The sequence below is a fragment of the Triturus cristatus genome, chromosome 5_2 (assembly GCF_964204655.1).
Source record: "Triturus cristatus chromosome 5_2, aTriCri1.1, whole genome shotgun sequence".
Lineage (NCBI taxonomy): Eukaryota > Metazoa > Chordata > Amphibia > Caudata > Salamandridae > Triturus > Triturus cristatus.
The window spans coordinates 809,597,257-809,624,322 of NC_140588.1; positions in this window are offsets into that span (position 1 = coordinate 809,597,257).

Consider the following 27,066-nt stretch of genomic DNA (forward strand, 5'->3'; position numbering starts at 1 on the left):
TAACATGTATTTATTTTTTTAAATCCTGCCACAAAGAAACTGGCAACAAGGAGAAATGCGGCAGTAAATCTGTTCTACTCAACTGGTTGCAAAGTCTGTATTTTAAAATATCATGGGGTTAAGGCACCTGTGGCAGAGATCTTTGTGTGCTCAGTAAAGCTCGGGGAATAATAATAATGGTAAAATAACTATTTGCTGGAGAGGTTTGTGTTTTGTCTAGTCCCAGTTTTGGATCAAAGTAGCATTGAGGGTTAATAGGTCTCCTGGAAAGCACATTATGTAACGCGCAGATGACAGATTTTTATTGTATGTAAATGGGCAAGTGAGTTAGCGCTTTGAACACAGAGATCCTTTTGTTACTTGCAGTTCATACATTGTAATTCTTCTAATATAGCACAGTGAGCCAAGAAGGACATGTGGCTCCTACACCTTGTAACTCTCCCCATCTTATGTAACACTCCCTTGATTTACACACATCATTTATTGTCAATGTATAATGTGTATGTATAAAGCACTCTGACACTACAATGGGATTAGTAGCACTATAGCGCTGTAAAAGAAACAAAACAAAATAGTGGCATTTAAATTGTTTGTGTAAATACTGGGACAGACTAACAAATCTGACATTCCTACACACATGCATATCTCTTATATAAAAGGACTGAACAAAGTCAAAAGCATGCCTGCCTCTTGTGTGATGTGATGTGATAAGCTATGTGCCTTTGTTTCTCCTCCATTTCATTTAGATGTGAGGCTCCTGATAGCTCCCAGCCTGGATACTCCAAGAAAAGGAGACCTGATGGCCCCTTAACTTCGACCTTTGTTATAGGCCCAGCTGGAATCTGATAAGCCCCTTCCCCGTCTGTACATTGCTGCTTGGAACAAAAGCAAACAATGTGCAGGCACTGTTGAATGTGTCCCGGTGTCTAAAAATTGCACCAAGACAAGTTTACCATATTTCTGTGGGGCCCAATCTCATAGCAGGGTAGACTGCGATCACCCTGTGAAAAGAGTGGATAGACTCAGTCTACCCTCAACTTGTGCCCGGTCTACTACATAGTGCCAAGAGATGCATGTGCATCTCTTGACGCTATGTAGCAGCTATTGCTCATTTTAGTAATGATGAAGTTCACCTGTGTGCCCTAATACTGAAAAGCGAGGGCAAGAGATCTTTGCAGTGTAAGTTAGTAGATAGGTACATAGTACATTTCCTTTACAACGAACCATGAAGCGGTGTTTAGGAAATTATTAATATGCTAGTTAAAACAGGTGCATTTAGAAAACTGAGGCCCAAGCTCCTAACTAGCAGGACGGCCATTTATTTTCTTGATCTGTGCGTAAGTGGATGAGCTCAAAGGGGTAAGTACACATCACTTATCATTTTGCTGGCTCGGTGAGTGAGGTGAATAATAAAGCCGATCTACAAAGAAAACGAATCAACAGGGTTGGGGCGGGCGGGAGGAGATGGAGTGAGTGAAAACACCAGCACTCGTGTGGAGTGCTCAAAGACAAAGAAAATAGTAGCTCCTATAACGGGAGTAGTGGAAGGACGCAAGCACTTGGTCCATGTTCAGGGGGAGGGTCAAACACAGGAAGAAGCATGACGCTTTTATGCTATGGACTAACGGGAACGACGGATATGAGAGCACGATGGAGCAAACAAGTGGTAAGGCAATGGGCGGGCTGAAGCCCACAGATTGAAAACATGCTGTTCGAGACAGCACATGCGCAGCCTAGACGGGACCTAAAAAAAAAAAGACAGAATATGACAAACAAGGCCAACATGCTTAAAGTTGATTATTATATAATAGCTCACCAGCAACTTAATATTTGGCCCAATACAGGAAATAGGTTTTCTTTTGATAACGTGGCGAAACAAAACTCCACAACCCAACCGACAGTTGATCTAATGTACTGCCTTGTTTTTTTTAACTGGGAATTATTCTAATTTGATTCACATGTTTCTTTTTAGTATTTAAGAAGGGAGAAACGTTTGCCAAAACCAACACTCCATATGCTGTGGGGGTGCCCTTTTTGTGCTGTAAATCACTGGGGCATGTGTCGATGTGTGCATGATTATATTCTTGTTTCAGGCACGAACCTAACCTTACTCCCTGTTTTGCCAGTCACTGTCTTTGTTAAAAACAGATTCACAATTGCTTTATTAAACCTTCTTGCTTTCTCCAATTTGATTGAAAATGCACCATTTGCCCACTATTTTTTAAACCCCCCCGAACACCTCTGTGGTGATTCCGGCTCACTCGCTACGCTCGCTCGCATTACCGTGTCACTAAAGCAGGAATGTCAAAAAAGTGTGTCACCAGCATGAAAAGTTTGGAAACCTGTGCTCTAGGTATTTCCACTTAGAACATGAAGACTCAACTGGTCAAGGTTAGTTTAATGTTCCTGCGTTTGGGGGGGTTGTGTAGGAGAGTAGGATCTGCTTCACATGGGTACCCCCACTTTTTGCTGGTGTTTCACTGTTTTTCGACCTTAGTCTGGCTGTGGCCCTGCTAATCAGGACCACAGCCTAGCTGCTTTCTCTCTAAAATGGTTTGCATGTACATTAGGTACATATCTACTTGGATTCTGGAGTGCCTTATAAGCCCCTAGTATATGGTATACTATGTACCTAGGGCATAGGTACCTCAGAGGCCTACCAGGGGCTGAAGCATGTATTATGCCACCCCTGGGAAGCAGACTAAATCTGACACCACAGGCCTGCTACTGCAGCCTGGATGAGGTAGTTTTAGCACTCCTCACAGAGGTATAGGTTCCTATATCTCACCATACACACACATATATACCTATCAGTCATCCCTAAGGCAGGCCCTATCAATCCTGAGGGCAGGGTGCTTGGTTTACAATGTGAGGGGGTGCTTCTGCCTGAGGTGGGCCCCTCTGCAGCTGGCAGGGTCTATTCCCTGTGGCTGTTTGTGGATGCGGTTAAACCATATACTCTTGAGTGCATTATAACCTCCCGGTTAATGCTAACTTTGGAATGACTGCATCAAAACATGTCGTGTTTGGTGTCAAACAACTTGGAATCATACCCCCACACCAGTAACTGGTGTGGGAGTATGATCCCACCCTTCTAGAGGGGACGACGTGTACCTACTGTGGTAAAACGGTAGAAATCTGAAAGAGCCCTGGCATCACAAAATAGATGCCACCAGCACAGACACTGGGCTGCCCTCCTGCTGCTGACTGAAACTCGCAGTGGAGGAGGCCCAACAATAGGCATCCTGTCACAGGGAGGTGTCACCACCTTCCAGACAGAATTTAGTGTATTGGGGCTGGGTGGGTGCACTTCTAGAGTGGTTTGAAGTCCTGCACTGGGGGAGCAGTAGTCTCCTCTGTGCATATGCCAGCTCAAACCGGTTCAGGGGCTACCTGTCCCTGCTCTGGCGTGAATCTGGACAAAGGGAAGTGGTCATAGAGCTAGTCCCACCGCTATCTTCAGTATAAGATAGGAAACCTTGCCATTGCAAAACAGATAACCCTGGATGACGCTCTACAAAGAAGAATCCTGGCCCTTCGACATTCCACTACCTTTGGAAGACAGAAGAATCTCCCTTGCAGTCAAGGAGTGGCTCCCCTGCTTGGCAGGCACCAAAATTTGAATCAACGGTCGCCAACTTTCCCGCTCCAGCCGGAGTCTGAAGTCCCTGTAGCCCTGGAAGTTGATTTCCTGACTTTCCGATGGCCATTGTGAGTCCCCAGCAGAGCTGAGGTGAGTGGACCCCACGAGTGATGAGGACCAGCAATACCCGGGTACCATGTACTATTGTCAAGTGCAACCCCTGCACGACGTTCAACGAACTTGTGCTTTGGATCACTTATGGCCCAAGCCTCCAGCAGGTTGTGCAGCAAAAATCAGAGGCCTACCCCATCCCGTGTGACCATGGGCTCCTGTGAAGCATTTCCTCAAGAGGCACCTTCGCAATCCCTTGCCCGTTGGCTTGTGGGTCCCCCGAACACTTTCTTATCAACTAAAAGGGTTCCTCTAGTTGCTCCAGGCCTGTCCTCACTCACCCTTGCTGGGTGAGTCCCTCCGACCTTGCTGGTCTGCACCATCGACTTTCTTCTATCTACACAAGACTTGCTAGATCCAATCTGGTTGCCAACACCACCATCATCTGCAGACGTTGTGGGATACTCCGAATCCAGCTGCTGGTGATCGTTGATCTCTCCTGGACCTCGTGAGAGAAGAGTCAAAACACCATTGATCACCTGAAATCACCCGACATCCGTGGACATCCATCTTCCTGGCCCCGGGTCACTGGCAAGTGACTGTGAACACTGTCCTTTCAATTTTCAGGTCATCTGCATCTAGAATCCAGCCTTGTATTCCACCGGACACTTCTTCAGTCTTCGCAAGCAGCAAATCTTCTTTGGTCTCCATAGAAAACAGCGACGCGACGCGACCCGACACCAAAAGACACCTATGCACCCGGCTTCCCTGGGTGAGGTAACTCGTGCACTCCGGTGCCCTAGTGTGTGTTGGCCCTCAAATTACTTACCTTGTAAGTGGCTTGCTTGTAGACTTCCTCGAAGTACCTTAAAACTTTAAAAATCAAACCGCAACTTGCTCCATTGTAATCAATAGGGAACCGGCGGCTGTGTTCACACACTGCATGCGTCTCCCGTGGGTCTGTTACTTACCTGCTTTCACTGCAGCAGTGAAGCCCCAGCGATTCTACAGGCCCTAGGCCTTGTCATTCTGCAAGTCGACTTTCCTAAACCTCTTTTTTAGCATATGGTCTGGTACGCCCCTAGGGCCCCAGCCATATTTGTGCTTAACTTATTGTGAAACGTTGATATTTGAATGTGTTCCTGGCTTCTAATCTCATAAAGAGATTAGTAGAGTGTGTCTAGAAATAAATACATATATGTTTGATATATATACCTGTGTGGTGTCCTTTCATTTGGTAATTCAAGAGATTATACGGTAAAACAAGCTGCTTTACATTTCTCTGAGACTTAGCCTGAAGGCTGCTCTCCACAGCTACCACTAGGAAAGCTTTCTTTAAAAGGTTGTCTTAAATATATCTACCATAAGAGTCGATTTGGACTGGTGCACGGTGGCCACTATAACTAGTGACCAGCATATGGCAGGCCAACTTCTCACAACTACATTGACCATCAGGCCTCACGGAGGCCACACCCACAGGGGTGGTGGTTTGAGAATATAAGTGGTGCCGTGAAACCGCCGTGATTTTGCTCCGTGTCCAGAGTCTTTGAAGAAGTGTTAAAGAACACAAAACACGTCGGACTGGCTGGACTTTATTCGTGAAACTGAGCGGAGGGTCCTTGATGTTCCCTGCAATAAAGATTATGGCCATTCCCTACCTGCTTGTGGGCTCCCTTCATAACAGGTGACTGTGGTTGAATATATAAATGAGGCAGCACCGTTTGTTCACAGCATATTAATAAATAACTTTTCTGGCATCAGCTCATTGTTCCTGTTCATGCGAAGGTGCACTAGGGAGAAGCGGAGTGGAGATATATATATATATATGTAGGAAGCCTTTGTCAATCTGAAGGGCACCAAAATAATGTGAGTATAAATAGTCACTCCCCCTTGAGGCTAAGGCAACATAGAAAAAATACTACTTCGCTCTTAAATACAATACTTCAAAGGACACATTCTGCAACGTACTCAAGATGCTTTCAACGGTAGGGCATCTGAAATTGTATAATTAACATAATGCTATTAAACTGCTTACATGCTATGCCATAAAATCAAAAATGCTTAGATGAGTAAACGTGCCACCCATACAGCCTTAATGGGAACATACTGTGCGTAAACATATGGTGCCCATCACTTGTTTGTTATCGCCAATAAATAAAAACATATAATATGTACAATAATGAAAACAATAATTAAAACACTAAACCCTGCTACATGTCATGCAAATAATCACCATTAGGCAACCTTTAACCCAACTAGTTGTGCCGCTCTCATTGGCTGCCAATTGGTATGCTGCCCTTTGACACCATCTACGGAAAACGCAATTCTGACTGCTTATTGCTGGTATATGAAATATATCAGGAATTCCTAACGTCCAAAATAGTCGCCAAAGCCCTTGTACTCCAGGACCCAACTAAAGATTGTTGCAATAATTTGACATAAGTGTCAGCCTGCAAGCGCGTGGCTATATATATATTGCATGCGAGACTACAAAGCCCACAATTCATCATGGAGATTTTACAAAAAAGCAGTAGTGCCTGCGCAAAATGTCCATCGGAGAGTCAATGTTCACAGTGTAATATACCAGGGCCATAGAGCAGAAACAGAATAATTCAGCACAATATGAATATCGTCTCTGAAGGTACAAGTTACCGTATTCAGAAAGACAAGCAACGTCGAGTAAAAATATAAACCAGGCTCAAATTCTGGGTGGAAGGGGACCGATCAATGAAAGGTTCCAATTATGCCAAACAGTCATCACCGCCTCGGCGTCGGCGGTGCCTGGTCACCAGAGGATGCCAGTCTCTTGGGCAAGGCATTTCTAGCAAGGGAAATACAGACCCCGTGCTGGCAGTCGACAAACCGCCCCGCTACAGGGTCGTGGTCACCCATTGCGGTCATCCTACATCCTCTTCCTGGCAATCCTGCTGGAGGCTCACCCATAGTACTCCCGTACTTCTCCTCCAAGTTTGGTCCCAAGAGAGAGCCACAAAAACGACCAGTGTTCCGCGAGCAGCGCTAGAACCATCAACACTGTATTTGAATGAACAAAGTAATCCTGCTTCACCAGAGACATCCAACGAAGAAGGCACGGTCACATGGCTGTTGGAATGAGGCATCTTTTAATGTTTCAGGTCACCCTCAACCCTGAACAACGAGAGACGCGTTTCGGCTTCAGGAAGCCTTTGTCAATCTGAAGGGCGCCAAAATAAGGTGAGTATAAATTATATATATCTGTGTGTTAATTGTTATTAAGTTAAAAGGAAACATTTTGGTATATACATTACATATTACTACATGACATATTATTACATATTAATAATACTTACACAACTGTTGCTTTTTCTTATTTGATGCTATTTCGAAGTTTGTTTTTATTTTTTTTTATTTTTATTTTTTTTGGAAACCGTTTATTACAAGACTCAAAAATATACAAATATGGGCCTACAACCTTCCGGCCGGCCGCTAGCAATGAAAGGAGCATACGATATACATTTATAAAACACATGGTGCTGCGGCTGAGCATGCACAGGAGGTAACATCGTTGCGAGCCACACTATCCAGACCCCACTATACGGTTCCATTTTAAACTTAAAGAACAACAAATACAAACAAACCCACAAGGCAATCCTCAATCGGAAATAGCAACACGTGCTCCCCTAGAGGGGGGATCCTAGCCATCCATAGGAATCTCAAGAGGGGGGAGAGATCAGAACTAGGGCTGGGTACACCTGATGCCCAGGTACCGGGGGGATGAGTTGGCTAAGGGGACCGGGCCGGCGACGGATCAGGCAATAACGGTGGAGCACAGATTCCCCCGCGGTAGGCGTTCCAGGGGCCCCATACTTTCACCCATGTCGCAGGCTTACCTCTCGCCACATACACCACCTTTTCCCGAAACATGCACCAATCCATATGTTCCTTCCAGGCCGAGACAGTCGGGGGCCTCTGGGATCCCCACAGCTGGGCAATATCACGCTTGGCAACCATATACCCCAGAGTCACCCACCACGTCTGCGGCACTGAGTAATCGGTAGGCTCCCACACATTCAACAGGCATCTCCTCGCTTCGGGCAACAGCGCCACATGCGTGACCACTCGCAGCACCTCATGCACACCACGCCAGAACCCCTCCACCTCCGGGCACTCCCACAAGATATGCAGAAAAGTCCCCAGCGCACCACACCCACGCTTACACAAACCGTCCTCAGCATAGCCCATACGCAGGAGCTTTGGCCCCGTCATGTAGACCCTGTGGAGTATCTTGAGCTGGACGAAACGAAGGCGAGCCGGTGTGGCCACCTCTTTCGGGGAGGCCACCGCGGAGATCCAGTCCTCGTCGTCCAGCTCCAGCCCATCGTCTACCCAAGCCTCACGAAGGGCAGTCAACAAGTCTGAGCGGTCGTTGATCAGTTTTTTGTAGATCAGTGAGATCGTGCTGTCAGGGACGTGTCCATCCAGCACTCTATCCTCCAGGGGGGAACACTCCAGGATGGAGGCAACGTCCGGAAAGACGGAGCCCAGCGCATGCCGGACCTGCAAATACCGAAAGTACTCGCTGCCCTGCAACTGAAATTCCGTCTGCAGCATCTCGAACGTTTTAAATCCTCCCCTCGTCCAGAGATCCCCCACTTTGCTAACGCCTATTAAGTCCCACTTCTCAAAGCCCTTCGAGGTCCACAAGGAGCCCAACCGCTCAGACGCGTATAGTGGTGACGCCCGGGTCAAACGGTCCTTCCACCCCACAGCTGCATTGGCCGCGTGCCACACTCGCACCATGACACGCGTGGGGCCCGTTAGGCGAGCGTCGGGCGCGCTAGAGTAGAGCGCCGATTATGGTCACCACCTGGAAGTAGCATCCTATCCATTGCAAACGCCGGGTTTAAGGCGGGCCCATATAGGCCCTGATTAATCGCAGCTAGCTGGGAGGCCCAATAGTACCGTTTAATATCCGGGAGGGCAATCCCCCCGTCATACCATGGGAGCGTCAGCTTAGCCAGGGCAATACGTGGCCTCCCGTCCCAGAACAGGCGGCGCTGCAAACTCTCCACTTCGCGGAAGTAGCGCGCTGGGACGAGGTCCATAGTGTTCTGCAACGCGTACAGGAAACGCGGCAGCGACATCATTTTAAACAATGCTGCCCGGCCGAGCGGCGAAAGCGGCAAACGCCGCCAGCGCGCGACATCCTCTTTCAGACGCTGGAGGGGGGGAAGCAAGTTCCGATCATACCGAGCCTCCGGGTCCAGAGTAATGAAGACACCCAGGTACCTAAATCCCTGCGGGGCGACCTGGATCGGACAGCCCCGCGGGAGGATAGGAGCCTCCCCGGAGAGAACATACACACACGATTTAGCCCAGTTGATGACCAGACCGGAGTTACGACCGAATGAATGCAAAACATCAACCAGTACTATGAGTGATTTACGTGGGGAAGCTAGGTACAAGAGGATGTCATCAGCGTATAGGGATACGCGGTCCTCATACTCAGGGGTCCAGCGGAGACCACGGATGGAAGGCTCCCACCGCAGCCACTCCGCCAGGGGCTCCAAGGCAAGTGCAAAGAGGAGCGGCGATAAGGGGCAGCCCTGCCGTGTGCCCCGGCCCAGCTCGAACGGAGCCGATACTCTTCCGTTCACCACCACCTGCGCCAATGGGCCCGAATACAGCAATTTGACCCAACTGATGAACCCTGGGCCAAATCCAAACTTCGCAAGCATCGCCCAGATATATGGCCATTCAAGCGTGTCAAACGCCATGGTGGTGTCTAAGGACGCCAAAATGGCCGGCTCCCGTATGAACGGGGCACGTGCGAGCACACCGTGCAAACGCCGCAGATTAAGGGCTGTGTTGCGATGGGGAATAAAGCCAGACTGGTCCTGATGAACCAAATCGCCCACCACGCCGACCAGCCGATTGGCCAGTACCTTGGCGAGAATCTTGGGCTCCGCATTCAGTAGCAAAATGGGCCGATAGGATGTAACCCGGTCCCGAGGTCTCCCCTCCTTGTGGATGACCACGATTGTAGCCAGACGCTGGTCCAGCGGGAGGGAGCCCACCGAGTGTGCCGCCAGGAACATAGCCCGGAGGTGGGGTGCCAGCGTATCCGGTCGCAACTTGTACAACTCGATAGGGAGACCATTCGGACCCATGGCCTTGCCGGAAGCGACCGAGCGTATGGCGAGGGCGATCTCGTCGGAGGTGGGAGCGGCGTCCAATGACACCCTGTCATCCCCGGAAAGGGATGGCAGCGCGATATCACTGAGCAGGGCACGGGAATCCTCTTCCGAGCAGGGAGACACCGGGGAATACACCCCACGGAAATAATCCGCGAAACAGGAGACGATTTCTTCTGGCTCAGTTACACACACACCATCCGTTTTCTCAATCAGCGGGACCACACGATTCGCTCTCTCTTTTTTGTCCAACCACGCTATAAGTTTACCAGCCTTATCACCCACATCATACAGTCGCCCCTGTTGCTCTCTACTGAGGCCCCTGGCCGCCTCCGTGACGAGGGCCCTATAGGCCGCTTGCTTGAGTTGGAGGACATGTAATGCGGCATCCGTCACCCCACCTTCTAAATTACCCTCCAACTCGGCTATTTCAGCCTCCATCCGGGTCACCTCCTCCCGCTCACGCCTCCGGGCGTGGGAAATAAGGGATAGGGCCTCCCCTCGGAGTACTGTCTTGAAGGCCTCCCATAGCGGTACAACCGAAGGCACGGACCCCACATTCTCATCAAAATATCGCTGAAGGGATTTAATCAATTCAGCGCGAATGGTGGGGTCGCGCAGGTACCAAGGATTGATTGGGACCACCCTACCCTCACCCCTCGGAAAGACATCAAAGTGCAGTAGGAGCGGGGAGTGGTCCGAAATACCCTGTGGCAAATGGCGCACCTCTCCCACCCTCCCAACATAGGCCACCGGGACAAGGACATAGTCTAGTCGTGAGAGACTACCATGGGCTCCCGAGTGGAAAGTGTACTGCAGCTGCGTGGGGTGTTTTAAACGCCAGCAGTCCACTAATCCAAATGTATCCAAGAGGCCGGGTAGCCACGCCTGTGCCCGGGGGAGGTCCCTAGGGGGGTGACGATCCACAGTCCCAGATACCACCGCATTAAAATCCCCCCCCACAACTAAAAGCCCCCCCGGAAGGCCAAGGAGAAGGCGCCCAAGGTCCGCAAAGGTGGTCGACTGCAGCCCCGGTGGGATGTATACTGACACAAAGACAACCACTTTGCCCTCCAGTCTTCCCACCAAGACCGTGTAACGTCCCGTGTCATCGTGGAGCACCTCATCAATCTCCAACGGGAGCGAGTTCTTCACCATGATGCCCACACCCCTTGAGCCAGACGTGAAGCCCGAGTGACCCACTAGGCGATAGCCACGCCGATTCATGGCGCAGAAGGAGTTGCCAATGAGGTGTGTCTCCTGCAGAAAGACTACATCGGGCGAGATTCGCTTCAAAAACTGCAGGACCACACCTCGTTTGATCCTGTCCCCCAGTCCATTCACATTCCAAGACAACAAAGTTAATTCCCTACCCCCCATCATATACAGAAGCCATCATTCGTCCCCCGGAGAGCACTTTAGAACTAACACAAAAATACGTTTGCCTTGTGATAAAAACGAACAACACCCCATCCCTACCCACCCACCCCAACAGAACTCCCCCCTCCCTGCACCCCTGCATGAGCCCGAACAGCCCCCCCAACGTGCAGTGTGCCTGTCGCCCCATATATAGTTAGACTAACTAGACCCCCTAGAGGAGGAGGGAGAACCCCCAATAGACCCAACACAACCTCCATAGGAGGGGAACTTACAAAAACTGACGCAGAATCGAAAGTGGCATCATTTTCGTCCAGAGTGAGGCCCAATATTAGACCCTCAGTCCCGATCCAGCGTGCCGTTTCCCCCCGCCGCCCCCCCCGCCCCCCCGATCACGATCCCCGGGCAGAGTATCCAGCCAGTCCCCGGCCGCTTCGGGACGATCAAAGAAGTGCGTGCGACCATCCACCTCCACTCGCAGCTTGGCTGGGAAGAGCATGGCGTATTTGAGGTTTAGGTCCCGAAGACGGCGTTTGACGCCTAGGAAGCTCAGTCTCTGCTTCTGGACCGCTGGGGTGAAATCAGGATAAAAATTAACCTCCATATTGTCAAGCTTGACCGGTCCATGCAGTCTGGAGGTTTGCAGGATAGCGTCTCTGTCCCGAAAATTGAAAATCCGGGCGATGAGAGGTCTCGGAGGGGCTCCGACCTTCGGCCTTCCCCCGGGAACCCTGTGGGCCCTCTCCACAGCGAAGAGTTTGCTCATCCCCCGTGGCTGGAGATGGGTAGCAATCAGGTCCTCCACAAAGAGATCCGCCGCCGCCTCCTCGCGTCCCTCGGGCACCCCGATAATGCGGATGTTGTTCCTCTGTGCCCGACTCTCGGAGTCCTCAGGCGTCGATCCATAAGCGCACTCGCCTGACTAAGCCGGCGCACTTCTGTTTGCAAGGCCGCCACATCTGTCGTTAGGCCCGATGCGGTGTGGGCCAAAGAATCTACTCGGTCGTTGGTTTTGGAAAGATCGGCCCTCACCAGGCCAACATCCACGAGGACCGAGTCGATCTTCTGCGCCAGTGTATCAAACCGCTGGCCCACCGAGGCCTTCATCTCGGCAATGGCGCCCATGACATCTCGCAGAGTCAGATCTGCGGGCAGGTCTGGGGCATCAGGAGGGCTCTCAGGGGAAATGCGCGGTCCATCGGGAGATCCCTTCTGGAGGGTATAGCGGTCCATACTGTTGGCCTGATGGACGGCGCCACGCCGGGTCGATTTGGTCTTTGCCCGGTCTCCATCTTGTTTCGTGGCCATGGCCACCAGTCTCCCAGTCGCACCAGCCACGTCGTGTAGGGCAGGAAAGCAGGGCCACGAGCTCCGGGGGGGCCCCTCAGAGCAGCGGGGTGGATCACAGCCTGCAGGCAGGCAGGGTCTCCCAGCAAGGCCACACCAACACCAAGGGCTCCGCGACCCAACCTCGCAGAGACGACAAGGGGGTGTGAAAGCGAAAGCGAAAGTGCGGGGTACGCGAGTCGCCAGGCCCTGCCTGCCGCTGTTGCTCACTTTGTCACTGGACCACCCCACAGCGCAAATCCGGGGTCCGGCGAGGGGAAGGCCGCAAACCTCAATCGGTGCTCACTCCGGTGTCCGAGGTCCGATTCGGAAGCGGGAAACGGGTGCCACCTCAGCTCAGGTTCACCAACATAGTCCCCTCATCCAGGGCAGGATAATTTCAGGATAATCGTAGGAGGTTGCGGAGGTCCTCGGGAGCCTCGCACCTACGCGGCCATCTTGGTTGCGCGCTAGGCTCCTCCTATATATTTCGAAGTTTGTTGGTGGTTTTTCTGCTTTAATGTTTTTGTTTCTGTTGGTAAAAAAAATAAGTTGTCAGTGTTTTTGAAGTTACATATTAATAATACTTACGTAAATGTTGCTTTTTCTTATTTGATGCTGATTCGAAGTTTGTTGGTGGTTTTCCTGCTTTTATGTTTTTGTTTCTGTTGGTAAAAAAACAAAAGTTGTCAGTGTTTTTGAAGTTACATATTAATAATACTTACGTAAATATTGCTTTTTCTTATTTGATGCTAATTCGAAGTTTGTTGGTGGTTTTCTTGCTTTAATGTTTTTGTTTCTGTTGGTTAAAAAAATAAGTTGTTAGTGTTTTTGAAGTGTTACAAATTTTGCTAGTTTAGTTCAGTCAGTACCTATTTGTTATTTAAATATATTTGATGTTATGAAAAACACTTGCCATTTTTGTTTGATTTAGTGGATTTCTTTGATGTTGTTTTTAGATTGGAAATGTTGTAGGCTGTAGAAGGGAAATAAAAAAAGTGTTTATTAGTTATATTTTGTTTGTTAGGATTGTTTTTAAGTTTATTCAGTTAAGTTTTACAAATGATAAAGAGATATACTTGCTTGATTTTCTGTCTTTTGTTAATGTTGATTTTTGTATTCTTTTTGGAAACCAATGATGGAGTGTAGACTTTTGGTAAAGTTTGTAAATCTGTGCATTTAGTCTATGAAATATAAATAGAAAAAATCATTTGTTTACTAGGTTTATATGTTTAATTATTTTAAGTTAAGTTAGGGTGATTTAGTTATTTTAAAAGTTTTGTACTTACTTTGAATGAGAGTCTTCAGATGTAGTAGTATTTGTACATTTTTTTCGTTGGTTGGTTGATCTGGCAGAGTTTTTTCCTTCTCCAATGTCTGCCGATTTTGAGGTACATTTAGGTTAATTAATTGGTTAGTTTTATAGTGTTAGTTTAAATAGTTGCAGCTTTCTATTGGTCTTTGTTGTAGTTTAAGTTTATTGGTTGAAATAGCGTCTGTGTGATTATTTTGGCAGTTAAAATTTTCTTTCTTTAATGTTATATGTATTTATTTAAAAGTGTGTTTTATTTCATAATATAATATAGGTAGACTATGTGTTTTTATCTATGTTATATATATTTTTAAATATGTTGTACATGTTTGTTCATATTTGATGGTGGTAAATATTATTTTCTGTCTTAGATTTTGTGTATTTATTTAAATATGCTCTTTTTTTAGTTTATTAGTAAGTAGTTTGGTTTTTTATTTATATTTTGATGTTTGAATATTTTTTTAAGGGTTAAGTGTATTTTTTTATATATGTTTAAATGTTATTTTTATGTTGAGTTAAAATGTAGCCTAGCTATGTTTCTTTTGTTGATGTTGTCTATGTCGATATTTTCGTCAGATTAAATGTTATGTTGACTTTCCTGATATTTTTGTGTGTGATCATTTTGTAATTGATATTTTTGTAGTCGTTTTGTTTTGGATGATTTCTTTTAAATTGAGATTTGTGTTATTCTTATTTTGGGGACTGGTAGCCGATGTTTTTGTATGCGATATTAGTGACTTGATAATTGTGTAGGTCGATGTTATGGTGTCGATGTTTTGTCAGTGAACTGTTTTGATTTCCAGCTATTTACTGGAAAAATATAACATTAAGAAAAGACCATCTCTGTGTGTCCTTCATTGATTTGAAGTCTGCATTCGGTTTAGTTCCTAGACAATGCCTGTGGGAAGCTCACAAATATCCGTGAAGCTCTTTTATACATTATTTTCATGGTCCTAGATGAACTCAGGAAAGGGACAGATAAGGGCACTATGCAGGCCCTGGTGCTTCGTGATCTCTCCGCTGCATTGGACACAGTTGACCATGCACTTTTGGTTGACCATGTCAACAGGGTAGGGCTACAAGGCCTGGCTCTTAAGTGGTTCATATCCTTCCTAGAGGATCGCTCTCAAGCTGTTCGCCTCGTCCAATTCTCCACCTCCAAATTCAAATTGACATGTGGGGTGCCCCAGGGCTTCCTCCTTTCACTGCACCTATTTAATTTGTATTTATATCCCCTAATTCAATCTTTAGGCAAAAGGAATGTATGTACCTTCAGCTTCGCTGACGATCTTCAATTGATCTTTGACATTAACGAGTCAGTCACTTTTGTCTCTGACTTTCAATCTACCATGTGTCATAAAAGCAGCAGGATGAACAGTAACCACCTGAAATTAAATCTAGAAAAAACAGAATTGATTTTAACTGGAGGGCCTTTAAACCCCTGGAATTCCAACTTCTGGCCGATTGAGTTGGGAAACCCTCCCCTTCCGTCTAGTGCTATTAAAAGCCTGGGCATCATAGTTAATGGCGAGCTGTCTATGAAACCCCAGAATGGCGCAATGGTCTCTGCCTGTTTCTTTCAGCTTTGTAGGATCTGGAAGATCAGCAGATTCCTTACAACTGAAGCTCTGATCCAAGTAGTATTAACCTAGTCATCTCTCATATTGACTACGCTAATTCCCTGTACATTGGCATACCAGCATATTAATCTAAAAGACTGCAACTGGTGCAAAATCAGGCTGCTAGATTTATTTATCACCAGCCTAGATAGCACCATGTCACCCCTCTCATGAAAAAGTTTGATTGGCTTCCAGTAATTGAACGCAGTGCATTTAAATTGGGATGTACTATTTTTAAAGTGCTGCATGGCAAAGGCCCAGTGTTTGTATCTATTGGGGTACAGATATACTACCCTACTTAGGCTCTTAGGTCTTCCCATCTCAATCTTTTAGCTATCTCACCTTTTAAATGCAAACACCTGGGGGGCAAAGATTTGCGGTCCTGGCCCCTCAATTTTGAAACTCTCCTCCGCTGGATATTAGATCAGTGACATCATAGCTACAATTTAGGAAACTCCAAAAGACCTGAGTATTTCGCCAGGCGTACAAATGAAACATTCAGCTGCAGCACTCCTTGGACCCCAGCACCATGAAACCATATGGTGTACATGAGCTGTACCAATATTTTTTACATAACATAGCATAACATTCTAATTAAATTGCATACTGATACTTAAGCTCAAGTCAGGTGGAAAAGTCACTGGAATGTTACTGATAGGATTTCCATTAACTGTGGGGTTAGACAGGGGAGTGTACTAGCCCCCACCCTATTCTGTTTGAATATCAATGGTCTGGTAGGGTGGATGAATAGTTGCCAAAACGATGCTCCAAAATTAGCAAACATCAACACTCCTGTGTTGATATTTGCTGATGACACTTTACTTGTGTCATGCACCTCTATGGACCTTCGGGTTTTGCTGAGAGGATTCCATAAGTATTGTGAGAATAGAGGCCTCAAAATTATTGCTGGAAAAACAAAGTGTATGGCCCTAAATTCCCATTGTTGACTCAAACAGAAAGTGTAGGTGGATGGGACATTGATTGAGCAGGTTAGGAATTTAAACTATTTAGATGTTAGACTCTCCAACAAACTTTCTTGGACGCCCCAACTTGAAAAAAGTAAATCATTGCTGCAGCATAGATCTGCAGCTATCTCAAAAAACATACAGACATACTTCCAGTAGGGCGCTATCACCTGTTCTTGAGGTTTCCAGAGCAGTAGCTTTGGGTGGGTTCTATGTGGGGCGGAACTCTGGGGACACAGTGACACTAGACTGCTAACACAAATGGAACATTGATTCCTAGGATCACTACTTAATCTATCAAGTAGCACCCCAATGCTACTACTGATTTGGACTCTGAAAATCCAGAAGGTTGACCATATCACCCAACTAAGTATCTTAAAGTATTGGATCAGATAATGGACAACTTCTGACTTGTTCTCATATAGAATGGCCATGAAGGAGCTTATTGCTCTTGATAAAGACTGTTCTATGCCCTGGCTCAAGGCGGTTAAAGAGCTCTGCCTTAGGTTACATTTGCCCAATGTGTGATAAGGCCAGAAAAATCTGAGAAGAAATATGGGCACTGAGATTAAGAGCTTATACTGGGACCTATCTCTTTGTATGTCTGGCGTGAACCCCTTCTGGAGTGTCTGATCGACACGTTTTTAGCTTAGAAGTGTATGCCAAAATAGGAAACATTCTGGGATAGGATTAATCCCCACAAAGCTAAAACTTTGTACATCCCTTTCAGAATTGGTTCCCTTTCACTAAACAAGCTGATTGCTAAATGTAAGGGGAGAGAAGGTAACACAGGGTAATGTCCATTTTGCCCAGTGGCTGGGAAACCTGAAGCTCATTTTTTTGTTTCTGCCCAATGTGCACATTACTGCATGCCAAGTGGATTTTTTTGATCTGTTACCAGTTGGGTGTTGGCCATTGCATGGGGGTGGTTTGCATGTTCTCAGATATGATACAGACAAACTGAAAGTCTTCATGCTATCAAGATTCTTAAATTGGGCATGGTATGTAAGGGACGGAAGTCTCAATTAGAATGCTTATTATCTGCTTAAACTTACCCTTGGGGTCTGAGGTGTTTTCAATGTGATGACCCTGATTTTGACTGAATTGACATCCTATTGTCTAGATATTTATAGGTTGGTCACTCGTCACTTTCATATTGACAGTCTCAATTAAGAGGGTTTCCTAGACACTCAAATTAACATGAGCCACTTGAATATATATCTCATATTTCTTGTCACATACCTAGTTTTTCCCTCAATATTGGATTATTATTGTGGTATTTAAATTATTAAATGTTCATCCTGTCCATGGAAATGTCTGATTTTTGCAATCAGGTTATGTCCAGTATACCTAATACCTATTGAAAGCTGCTTGTTTTTCTATAGAATTATCAAGACACCGTGATATTATTGTGGTTTACTTGTGGCTATGTTTTATTTGTGTTGTGAAATGCACTTTTCTGGTTATATTTATGTAACCGAAGTAAAGTCATTCGTACTACATACTCTTGACTCTAGCCGGGACTTCGGAAGCTGTTCCATAGACAACAGAGTTTGGCGGTAACGACGTACCCAGTGGTTTGAGAGAGGACACTTTTTTTCTCCCCGTAATTAGAAAGATGGTGGACCCTTAATATAAATGGGCCATCGCCAGTCTGGCCATTCTGGTATCTTGGTTACCAGTATACTATTAATTTACTAGCACAACTTCGAACAGAGTGGCTAATTTACCAGGTCCTTATGAATGCCCTTGAACCCCACTGTGGTCAATTATGGGCAGAAACATGTTGATCATCTATAGGGATCTATTTGAATAAAAACCTGAGTCCCTTCCTTTTTAATCCTACCCCAGTGCACCACTGAATAAAATTGATTTGGGCCCCCTGGAGATAGTTTTATCTAACACTCCTTTTGCACTCTGCCCCTCACGCTCCCTATAACATCGCTCATCTTGAAAACACCTCAGCTCCTCCCCGCAGGGGAGTTGTAGCCGACACCTAGGACTTTACAGTCCAGATGTGAGGGGGGAATACCTTGATAAAGCATGCCACCTTGGGGTTTGTGGTGGTACTTGCTGTGAAAGAAGTCTCCCCTGAAAGCTCTCTCTTATACACACATACAATCGCCTACAGGACACTATATAGATGAATTGTTGTTCCTTTGTTTTCCATTTTTAGTTTATGACCGACCATATGCTGAGGTATTGTATATTCTCAGATATGACACAGACAAAGGGAAAGTCTTCGTGCTATCAAGATTCTGAAATTGGTCATGGTATATAAGGGCGGAATCCTCAATTACAACACTTATTATCTGCTCAAACATACCCTTGGGGTCTGAGGTGTTTTCAATGTGATGCCGGTGATTTTGGTTGAATCGACATCCTATTGTCTAGATATTTATAGGTTGGTGACTCGTCACTTTCATATAGACACTCTCAATTAAGAGGGTTTCCTACACACACACACATTGACACACTTTTCATTTTAGGATAAAGCTCTAGACACTTTAATGTATATATATAATTTTTGCCGTCTCGAACGATTTTTTTGCCCTCAATATTGGATTATTTGTGTGGTATTTAAATTATTAAATGCTCATCCTGTTGATGGAAATTTCGGATCTTTTCAATCAGGTAATGTTTAGTGTACTTAATACCTAATGAAAGCTGCTTGTTTTGCATATAATTATCACGGTGCTGTAATATTATTGTGGTTTAATTCGTAAGTATACAGCCCCACACATTCAGATTGGAGTACATGTGCCCAAAGACACACCCAAACGCACATATATGGTAAAACATGTGCCTCACACACAACCAACCTAGAAAGCTGACCTACATTGTTATAATCGGAGTGCAAATAAAGTCCATTTTACGATTGTTATAATATAGACCACTTAATATCATTTAGTGTAGGGAGAGCTTAGAAACTGCCTACCAGCAGGAAACAAAGGTTATTTCATTAAAATGTTATATGATTGGACATCAGCGGCTGTCATGATTGAAACCAGCGATTCGGATTTTTGTTTTCCGCTGTCACGAGCTATCATTAGCCATTTGGGGGACTGTTGATGTTCTGAAAGAAAGGGTGTACCAGGGGCGAAGTCTGAATGGCTGCGGTGAGTTTGCGCATGCCCTGCTGCACCCTATGTGGAATGGTGAGCCACTCCTGGAGTAATAGGAGGGCAGGCTACATTTGACCTACGAGTGATGGGCGCCTGTCTGTTTCTTTTAATACTCCAATACCTTCACCATTTATAAAGACGCCTTTCCGTGTATACCTGAAACTGGCAAGGCAGGAACCCAGCGCAGCACTCTAAGGGCTGAAGTGGAGGCGGGGAGGGCGGTGCTGAAACAGAGTCAAGATCGTGTACATCACTTGAGGAACTCCACATCTCTCCTGCATTGTATTTCACATATTTGTATTGTGTCATATTTCTCATAGTGTCAATTGCCCCGTTTCCCTTCCGAGGCTCCACAGCCCCTGAAAGCCGTGCAGTGTACACTTGACCTCACCCCTGTATTCACGAGGCGCTAAGGCATACACAGACCAGTTAGACGCTACAAGTGCACCATTTGGGTTTCCTTAGAAATATATACTTTCTGAATTCGGCATATAAACGAATTACTGTTGTAAATAGTGCTACGGCAGGATAACCCTTGAAATCCACAATAGCCGTCTAACAAAATCGTTCCGGCCAATCACATAGCGCTGAGCAGAGACTGGATTGTTTCTTGAGCTAGACGTGATGTACAACTGCAGACCAAAAACATACTAACTTTATCAGTCGTGACGAACAACTCCGGCAGTCCCGGTGGATTTGAACCAGCAAGTTAACAAATGCACACGTCTGCTTTTCGCGTGTATTAATCTTTACTCTGAAACAAAAGGATTGCAGCAGAGCATACGTTTCCCTTTGCTCTTATAGGGAGCGAGATTTTGGTTCGGTTGCGTTTCAGAAATGCACCACTGTTGTTTATCTTGCCTTGTTTCTGGTGACGTGACGACGTAATTTTCGTTCTGGAACTCCCCTTTTCGGCGGCGCTGAAAGGGCCGCTGCGTGTCGAAGCCGTATTATAAATGGTTTGGAGCCGGCTCCACCGGGGAGAAACGGGGGAGGCCGTGTTTATTCTGAACCAAAGGCCAATCAAGTGCAGGCTGGCAGCGCGGCACTTAGGAACATGTGCATCATTACAAATTGTAATTAAATGGATTCCCGCGGCACCAGTAATGATGCTTTAATGAAGTCTTCTGCAAGAGCAATCGGTTTGAAAGGCAGGCTGCAGATGAAGAAGAAATGATAACATTTTGGATCCGCGGCGCTCGGAGGTTGCTGTTTGTGGCACACTGAAGGATGGCATCCGCTGGCAGGCAGCGGTGCCCCTCTGCGAGGATTTACTGCGGCTGAACTAGAAAGATGCCCTTGCAGGGCTGGCAGTGAATATTTGTTGCGGTGTATGTCGAAAAGAGCCTGGCCAATTCGATTAATGCAAGGGTTAACATATGCATGCAAAGTATGTACAAACGATTCTGTTGAGACCCGGGTTCCGTATCAGACATTAGATAAAATACCAAAGTATACAGTACAAAAACTATCACAAGTGATTAAAAAAGAACACAAAAAGGAGAACATCGTGAAATCATGTTGATCTTTGAAAAGAAAATGCAATCAGAAACTGTCACGTTGTTGTAAAAGTGTGTGTGCCCGCAAATTGACATTGGTCGATGTGGAGGGAATATGGTGTCTTTTAAGGGTGGTGAATTATCCAATTCAATTTTGAAACACCAACCCATATGAGATGTCATTTTGAAAGCGACCTATCTCGAGAACTCGGGGGAGATTGTTTGGGGGCGCGAGGTCTGGAGCGCTGGCGTGTCGCGTCATTGCTCATTTGCATGCTGCCCTTGTAAGAGCCGAAGGTTCTTGGTTGTTTTAAAAGTTGCCTCCCCTGTTCAGTAAAATTGTTATTCTCCCGTTTTTCTTCACTTTTGCCCTGAGAGGGCAATTAAGGAAACAAACGATTTGTCAAGATTAGCTGGCTGGCAGCTTTGCATATTAATGGAATGACACTTTGACTACAACTGGCGCGCCTTCTAATTAATGAAGCCTGCTCCTTTCTGCGCGCAGTGGCTGATTTCGGGGATTAGACCCCTGTGGATTGAAGAAAATGCTTCCCGAGAAGGAAAGGAGAGAAACATTCAGTGTGATTCATGTCCCGGCCGCTCTCCCCGCCGCTGCGCCGGCCATTGCCGGGTGCACAATGCCTGCCCAGCAGCCTGCGCTCTGCGGATGACACGTGTGGGTATGTGTGTACGCCGAGGGGCGTCTTTATGGATGGAAACTGATTTGTTGTGTTTGGGTCGGCAGCGAACAAGTGTTCGCACATGTGTGCGTGGGTGTGTAGGCGTTGATGTGTGTGCATCCTTTGTTTAGGCCTCATCATCGTTTTAGAGACCATGCCTCGGTGTGTAGTTGGGTTTGCATGTTGGAAGTAGCCATCGTTAGGGCGTTATACATATTTGCTGTTCATGGCAACTATGCATGGCTTTGCATGCAGCAGCGCCAGTCTGTTCGTATACATGTGGTCGGGTATGTCTGGAGTGTTTCAGCTACTGCACCCTACGCCACACCTGTCTCTGGGCTCCTGAGACAATGATGAGTGTGCTTGTGTGCAGTGCATTAGCAGTTCGACTTTCAGCCATAAAGTGTTTTGTTTGTATTTATTGACCATTCTCTTTCGCATGGCATTCTTTCATATTAACCTGCTGTTTTTTCAGGGCGCAGATTTGCTTTGCACATTTCCCTCTTGCCAAGTGTTTCGGTGTTTTTGAATGACACCATGTTATAAATACTGAAGGAAATAAGTAAAGGCCTGGCCGGGTATGTGAGCGAAAGGCCCTCGTCGCGACAGGATGAAGGTATTTTGACAGTTTTAATATTGTAGGTTCAGGCGTGGCTTTGTAAGCGGATAGTTTTCTGACGCTCTCCGGGCCACTGTGCCCCATGCAAGACGCCTGCGCCTGCGCGGATGTGTGCACGGGTCTCCATGAGCGCATGAGGTTAGTCCAAGGATTTGCAACCCTCACACATCTTCTGCTTCCACATCAAAGCCTGTCGGTGATTTCCAGGGCGCGAGGAGCCAGATGGTGCGGAGCCAGTAACTGTTCCACCCGCGGTGGGGGAAACTGCACGCCTATTGAACTTCATTTCACCACTGCCCACAGCACGACAGGCACTTCTTCAAAGAGCTCCGCTTCCTGCGGGCGACTGAAATGTAAATACGTTGATTAAAAAGTCTCCTTGTCTCATAGCAAACCTTTACAGGACAGAGTTAGACCACATTTAAGACAGAAAAAGAAAAAGAGGGTGACAACGAACGCATTAAGAAGCTGTCCCACGAGGGCTCACTCCCACAAAAAGTTACTTTTAGGTTGTTTTGAAGGACAGTGGCATCTGATGGCTGGGGACTGCTGTTTCTGACGTGCTTTCGTTCGCAATCCGTTGCCCCAAACTTTGCAGCTTCCATTAAGTTGCTATAGAAGACAGACGTTTCCTGTAGGGTTTGATGTGATATTCGTGGTACGCACTTGTCTTTAAGACAGGCTGATCCCCTGCCTGCTAAACAGTTAACTATAGACCCGGAAGTGCTTCCCATCAGTGTTTTAGGAAAGGTGGCACATTTATCCCAAAGGTCCAATGATGGTTGGCCCGGGCACGATGCCTCGCGATGTGGACAGAAGAGAGGCTTGGGGAAACAGTGGGTGTGAGACGATCTGTGTTGGTCGGGCACGCACTTGCGCTTAGCGGAGCACAGTAAATTGTTGACAATCAAATGTGGTTACTCACATTTGAATACCACTCACTGTATCAAACCATAGGACTATATATATTAAACGTCGGATACATATTAAACGTCGGTATTTATGTATTTGGCAAATAGGCGAGGTGTGTGTGTGTCTGTGGTCGTCCTTTAGAACGATAGTGGTGCCTCCTGTATTCGAAGTGTGGGCGGAAGAGGTGGTAAAGCGTGTTTGTGTGTTTGCCAATATGATTATTGTTGACTGAGGTGACCACGAGCAGTTGTTCCAACATATGTGTGTCAGCTAATGTGCTGGCTTGAGTCTTTGCGCTGGTGTGCTAATGTGAGTATTTGCGCCAGTGTGCTGGTGTGGTTGTTCTTTGGGCCACATATGTCAGTTTGTTTACAAATACTGTGTGTACTCGTGTGCACGTGTTGTTGACAGTAGTCTGTGCGTATTTTTTGGTATATTTGTGGCCAATAGTAGCCCTTTGCAGGACTGGATAATGTCTACTTTTATACAGTTAGATGGCTGGGCGGGCTCTAGGAGGTGGGATTCTGACAAAATAGAGAGTGGGAGATGCTGGGGGTTGTTTGATCTTTTCTTACATGTATGTGGGGCTTCACTGAGCATAGTCATTGAATGGTTGTTCATTTGGTCACCATTAAAAACCGGTGTGCTATCTCGAAATTGCATGACTGTATCTTTTCGAAGTCGTCTTCGAGGTGTATAACACATATGCGGTCTGCTGGCTGCAAGCGGTGCCAAGCAACAGCTGACGACAGTGTATGGACATGGCCTTGTTTCCAGTTTCTCCAAGTAGCCATCATGGGCAATAACTTCAGGAATAGGCTTGGGGCATGTATTCAGCATACACAGGGCCTGATGAGGGGAGTGCGCAGACACCTTTGTCTAAATGCTGAGTGACAGGGGGTGCAGTGGGGAAGGAAACCCCTTTACAGATGAACTGTGCGAAACTCCCAGGGATTGGAAAAAACTCATGCGTGCCGCAAAGGCGACGCAATGACAGCAGTAAGACATCTGCACTTCAGACCTAAGCCTGCCATTATTGTCATCAGTGATAGGATTGGAACAAGCAGCACAGAAAGGCGATATTGGATAACGCTTTTCACCGTTTCCCTCTAAGACAGACACACGGTGAAATCATTACACGCCATTTAATAACAAATGAAACGAATGTATTTTTTGCTTCACTCTTCAGCCGTGAAACATGGAGCTACAACAAGGGCAACATCGGTTTGCTCCACCCCCTAAAACAAGTATCAAATATGGAGGATACATGATGTTTGCTGTTCATGCAGTAAGCAAAATGTTATCACGATGTGCCGATTTATTCGTTAACGTGTAAACTGCCCAAGTCGATCTGTTCTTACTTTAAATACCCTTTGTCTCACCTCTAGGGTGAAACAGCGAACGCCTCCCCCCTCCCCCACCCGATTCTCACTCAAACACTATGGGCGTTCGGCCAGAGGAGGACAGCGGTGCACTGCCCCACCACAGACTGCAGCTCAAAGTCACCTCCTCCCCAGCACATTTTCTCCGGAAGTTCCGCTGTACATAGAGAATCCACCCCCTTATGCACGGCCTGCCCCTCGCTTTACATCGCTAAAGCCAGACTAAGAGACCTTGCATGAAACTCTTCCTGCTCACTGCTCTCACTGCAGTGAACGCTCATGTCCTGGCTTCCTCTGAGGTTCAGGCCCACTTCATGCAGCTGACTCGTACATCGTGTAAACTTGCGCTACCAGACCAGTGGGCCTGTCTTGTTTCTTGTTATTCCCTCGCCCCTGGGTCTTTACCCGACTCCTGTATATAGTTTCTGAGCTGTAAATCTCCTGCATCCATGCATTACTTCAACCATTTTGTTATCCATGGATGTGCTGATTGGTACATGGCTGATGTCTATTTTTGTACGCATCCCTTTTCCATTCGCCACTTCTTTATCCTATAACATCAAGTGACCCGCTGTTGTACAGCGCGCTCTCCCCCTCATGGGGTTTCACGGCGCTACTGCAAACACTACTCACTAAAAATAAAACCAGACGAGTGTACATGAGTACACATGTCGAGGAGCCCACAGCCATTTATTAAAGCTCTTCCCCTGCAAATCACAGGCAGCATGGCTTTCACATTTCCTTTCCCTCTTTTATGATGGCTTGTTCCTTTTTTGTTTCAAATGCAGCTCGGAGCCCGCATCTGAGACCCTTCCGGCACCTTTAATCCTCGCTGCATTAGCATTGACTTTCAAACCCTGCAGAGACCAAGCAGCTTTGACTCTTTTCTTCTTCTCCCCACAATGGAAATCCCCCTATAACGCGTCCTGTTTGGGGGTGTTCGGAGGGGAGGATAATCCTTGGAGTCCAACAATATGTATGTTCAGCAAGGACAAGCAGGGCCGGACATGAGAGAGACATACACACTGGCTAATGGCCACGGAAGACAGGCAGGGCCTTCCAAGCGCCTACATCCCGTCCTTTGACATAACAATTATTGCGCCTAGAAACCAACCTTTCGAGTGCTCTATCTGCTTTTAAGGAAGCGCCTGGTTTTGGTGAACTAAAGCAGTTGTGGTAAACACAACATATTCAGCATGCACCAAAGAGGCAATGACGCCCTGATTGGTTGTAAAACACACACACACATTATATTTAATGGTCTTTCAGAATTTTATGTTGGTCCTTAACTCTTTTTATGACCACTCAGGCCTTCCAAACCAAACTGTTTACTGAGCCCAGCGTTTCGGGATGTGCTAAGATGTTGCACTAATTTAATGGTACTGCCGCTGCTTTCCGTGATGTTTGATGGTAGGAGAGCAGCGTTCCTTTTAGACTGCCATATTTGTTTTGGAAAAGGGAAGTATGGGTACTTTACGGATGCAGTTTTGTGTCGCAAAAGTCTTGTTACTCAGCTAGTATGCCAGGTTTGTGTCGCAAAAGCCTTGTTACTCAGCCAGTATGCCACGTTTCAAGTTCATGGACAATAACACACATCTCACATGCCTGCTGGTGACCTAAAATGTCCCTGACAAGTTAGAAGTTGGCTGTGTGGCCCGTGTTCTTCTGGCTATGCACTTCCACCCCACCTGCACGAGCTCTGGACTCGGGCACGTGGTCACTGTTCTTATTGCTTAGGATTGGCACATGGCTGTGGCCCCTTTTCTATTTTCGGGGCAAACTTATGGCCCGGAGCAGGAATTCTTTTGTTTGAGTATCCCATGCTTCTTGCTTTAGCTGTCTGCCTTTAGGATTTCCCCAATAATCTGTCCCTCGGTGTTTTCGACTTCATTGCAAAGCCTGCAATGGAAACAACAGGTGCAAGGGAAAAATTACGAGTTGTAACGTTTCGGTGATGGAGTTATTCTTCTTTAAACAGAGATGTTGAGACAGTTGAGCACAACTCTCGCCCAAGCACGAGGCACTGGGCTCAGTAGGACATATGCAAAACAAGCTTTGTCAATGCTTTTTATTTTACCATGGTTGTGCGAAACTTTATTGAAGGGGAAGATGCCGGGCAGTCATCAATCTGAAAAAAATGTCTAACAGCAACAATAATTTTTGTCTCAAAAAGCAGATAATATTGCCATAGCAGTAACTGGCACTACTTTGCCTGTACATGGGATCCCTGTGAAAGGCCAGAATGCTGTCACTCGGAGTGAAGCTGGCCAAGGACTGCAGTGGGCTGACTCCTGCCTCAAGCCGTCTCTTGTAATATGTGTTCTTTACTTAGCTATGTTCTCTTGTTTTGCATATGTTCTGTGGCGCGTGCCCTTTCAGTGAT